Here is a 4,480-nt window from a genome sequence, read left to right as displayed (position 1 = left end):
TCCCCTTCTTCCTCCTCTTCCTCTTCTTCCTCTTCCCTCCTCCTCCTCCTCTTCTTCCTCCTCTTCCTCCTCCTTCTCCTCCTCCTCCTCCTCCTCTTCTTCTTCCTCTTCCTCCTCCTCCTTCTTCTTCATCTTTACTTGGTGGTGATAGAGTTCAAATCCAAGATTTGGTGCATGCTATGCAAATGTTCCAACACAACTCTAAGCTCCTTCCCCACCTAACACTATATTCTTAAAACAGTACTAGAATGATATACGTATAGAGAACAGAAAAGAAGCCCTACAAAGGACAAATATAAAAATGGAAATTTTAAAATTCCACTTTATTGAGGAAGCCATGAAGAATATAAAGATAAAAGGAAAGAAGATTTTTAAAAGAAAGAAAAGAGACAAAGATGATTAACTGAAGAGGTTCCAAACCCAAACAAAAAGGATAGAAAATTGAATAGGGACATTACCAAAGAACTATTAGAAGAAAATCTCCCAGAGATGAAAAAGATATCAGGGTCTTCCAACAGGAAGGGCACCCAGGGCTGAGCGGGGCCTGCTGTGGTTGAATCGCCTTGTCTTCCTGGAGGTTATTCTGACACTGTTTGGATGAGTGAGATTCTACCTCAGGGAAATGAAGCATCTGGCCACTCCTTCCCCATCTTTTGATCCTAGAGATTTTCCTTGCAGCAGAACAACTCGGAGACCCCATTGTTGGCAAAGAGGGAAAACAACATTGCTCGTTTTCTGTCATAAGCTAAGCCACAGTCTCATCAGAAATTTCCTCCCCTGCCCCCTGCCCTTTTATTTATTTTTTATTATTTTATTTATTTTATTTTCATTTCAATCCTTATTACACACATAGAGCACTATTTTTCGTATCTCTGTACATACAGTATGTTCACGCCACCTTATGCCATTATACATGTACTATTTTTTTTTGCATTACAATTCTTAATACACATATGTACCACCATTTTTCATATCTCTATTTGTACATAAGGTATGTTGGCCCCAAATTCAAACCTTCATACATGTATTTTGTATAAGAATGACCATCACATTCCACCATCCTTGCTAATCCCCTGCCCCCCTCCCTTTCCCTCCCACCCCTCTTCCCTATCTAGAATTAATCGAATCTTCCCATGCTCCCCCTCCCTACCCGACTATGAGCCACCCCCCTTATATCAGAGAAAACATTCTGCATTTGTTTTTATGGGCTTGGCTAACTTCACTTAGCATTATCTTCTCCAACGCCATCCATTTACCTGCAACCCCCTTCCCTTTTAATCTAAGCACCCAATTGCCAAGAGGAGGTGAAGTCTCAGAGGTGTGGGGTGGTCTCAGAGTTCCTGTTGGAGGAAGGAAAGAGGCAAGACAGTGTGCAGGTCCATTATTTCTGTCAACAGCTCATTCGTCTAGAGGTCCCACTGAGTTGCTTTGAGACAGATCCCAAATGAAGGACAGGATAAGTGGCACTCTGTCTTCCTCACAGAACAGAAGAAACAACCACTAGTCAGTCTGACTATTCAGCTCAAGAACAAGTTCCAAAGACAGACTTTACCCCAGCGCTGAAAAGTTTCGTATTTTCACTCATGAAGCGTCTTTCTCATCTCCTCTCCATATGCATGAGGACCCCTAATTAAAACCAGGACCCAAACTGTACTTAAGCTTTGATGAAAATATTTCCCACTATTACAAGATTTTGGGGACTGAGAATATTTCAGGAAACAAAGTATGTGTGTGAAGATGAATGTACATGACAGCATGGCCCCATTATTTACAATGGAAGAACACGAGAGGCATCCCAGATGTCCAACAGTACGAAAATGGATAAATAATTTTATGATCAAATAATATCTTATTAATACATTAGTAATGTATTAATGCATCATTTAAATAATAATGTTTATACCACATATCACAGCCATTTAAAAGCATTGATCCTACATCCAGCACATGCCTATAGTCCCAGCAACTCAGGAGGCTGAGACAGAAAGATCACCAGTTCAAGGCCAGCCTTTGCAATTTTGTGAGACCCTGTCTAAAAATAGAAAATAAAAAGGGCTGGCACATCAATGTTTATAGCAGCACAATTTACAATAGCTCAACTATGGAGCCAACCTAGATGCCCTTCAATGGATGAATGGATAAAAAAAAAATGTGGCATATACATACAATGGAATTTTACTCAGCAATAAAAGAAAATAAAATCATGGTATTTGCAGGTAAATGTATGGCATTAGAGAAGATAATGCTAAGTGAAGTTAGCCAATCCCCAAAAAACAAATGCCAAATGTTTTCTCTGATATAAGGAGGCTGACTCATAGTGAGGTAGGGAGGTGGAGCATGGGAGGAATAGATGAATTCTAGATAGGGAAGAGGGTGGGAGGGAAAGGGAGGGGGCAGGGGGTTAGAGATGGTGGAATGTGATGAACATTATTATCCAAAGTACATGTATGAAGATACGAATTGGGTGTCAACTTACTTTACATACAAACAGAGATATGAAAATTGTGCTGTATATATGTAATAAGAATTGTAATACATTCCATGGTCACTTATTTATTTTTTTAAATCAATTAAAAAAAAGGGCTGGACATGTACCTCAGTGTTATGACATCCCTGAATTCATCCTCAATACCTCAAATGATGATGATGATGATGATGATGATGATGATGATAATCATAATAATAAAAAATTATTGATCCTTAGGAATCTAAAGAATGTTTAATGGTATGGAAAAAAGCTCACAGAATAATATGGAAAAAACATGCAATACAGTTCCAATGCTTAAAAAATGGAATAAATATATGACTTTACGTGTGTATATATTCGTATCTTCTTTTGTAACAGTGGTCCACGTTATGCTTTGAATATAGCCCTTACTGCTCTGCCACTGTGACTTATTTTTAAAATGGACATGTTTCTTTCTCTTCCTCTCTCCCGGCTCCTCTCTAATCTCTCCTCTTCCCTAGTCTCAGGGGAAATAGGATTATACCCAACATAGGAAGGAAGTAATACAGACTTTCAGGATGGTAGCAGAAGATCTTAGAAATGACAGTCTCTCAAATTAACAAGTGAATTACAACTCCAGACAGAACAATGGAATGTAGCCTTTGAATCCCTCTTTAAAAGCCCCCTGTTCCTGCTGATGGGCAGGAAAAAACCACAGCCCCTGGGACAGGAGTCCCCCGTGTTTCTCCTTTGCTAGCAAAGCAATAAAACTTCTTTTTCCTTTTTCTCAAAACAGTGTCCTTGTTATTAAATTGGTATTGGGGGACAAGGACCAAGCTTTCTGCAATACGTATATGTGACTATTAGGAAATATTCTTAAATTATTATATCTCTATAGTGGTGTTACCAAAAGTTTCTGATAGTAGGTGTGGACTCAAGGACAGATAACTCTGCCTAGGATGGGGGAAGAAAGATAATCCCATTTCCCCTGAGATTAGGGAGGGGGAGAGATTAGGGAGGATCAGGGAGAGAGGAAGAGAAAGAAACTTGTCCATTTTAAAAATTATTATGATTGCTGTATGTATCTAGGTGACTCTATGACCAGTGTGATTCTGCAATCTGTACAATCAGAAAAATGAGAAATTATACCCCAATTGATTCAAATGTATGAATTGCCAAGATCATTATAATGTCATGTGTAGCTAATAAAAAAAATTAAAAAAAAAAAAAAGTCACAAGGGCAGAGCCGCAGGGCTATATTCAAAGCATAATGTGGACCACTGTTACAGTGGGGGTGTAGATACCTTCAGTTCATTGACTTGCTTACGTATTCCCTAATTTCTGCAATGAATTTTTTTAATTATTCTTGGAAGAAAAAAAGTTATAATAGATTTTTAAAAAATCCTGCTTCCCTTAACATGCAGCCCTGAAAATAACAAATCTCAGCCTGAAAATCTTCCCCCCAACTTCCTCCCATGTTCTTTTTCAGTTAAAAAAAAAAAAATCTAGATTTAGAAACTGCACTGCCAGGCCGGTGTGATTGCCATTCATATGGTCCACACCTGGTTCCATCTCAGCTGGGGACTCATGATGATAGCACAGAGGGAGAACAGAAGCTCTCTGCCAATGTCAATGGCATTCAGAGTTCCACACAATGGCAGCTCTCCACTCCCTCGGACCTGGATGCTCAAAATACTGTGTTCATGGTCTTCCCCCTTGGAACCCTCCTGGCATAGTGATCCTGAGAGAGAGAGAATCCCAGTGTTGAAGAAACTGAGCATGGGACATGTTTCACTGATATCCTTGGGAAGAAAGGAGCTTGTCCTTCATTCTCTGAGGCCTGGTGTAGATTTTGCTCATTTCAAAAGCTCCCTATCTCCACCCTAAAAATCACAAGCCAAGGTCTGGCAAACACCTGTGCCCCAAGGAAAAGTACAGAGGCCCCCCCGACTTGAACTTGGATTGTCCTGTGGATGGATACCAACTGGTTACTTGGAAAGAAGGGACTGTCTCAGAGTAGAGGTATGCTCCCCT

The 4,480-nt window shown here is 39.8% G+C and overlaps 1 pseudogene; it reads left to right on the top strand.

Moving 5' to 3' along the window:
* LOC107159496 overlaps positions 1–4,182 on the top strand; it is a 9,119-nt pseudogene extending 4,937 nt beyond the window's left edge.
* The last annotated feature ends 298 nt before the right edge of the window (positions 4,183–4,480 follow it).

Source organism: Marmota marmota, unplaced genomic scaffold (genome assembly GCF_001458135.2).
Source record: "Marmota marmota marmota unplaced genomic scaffold, marMar, whole genome shotgun sequence".
NCBI lineage: Eukaryota > Metazoa > Chordata > Mammalia > Rodentia > Sciuridae > Marmota > Marmota marmota.
Note: the sequence above shows the minus strand (reverse complement) of the source record. Positions and strands in the feature narration are given on the sequence as shown.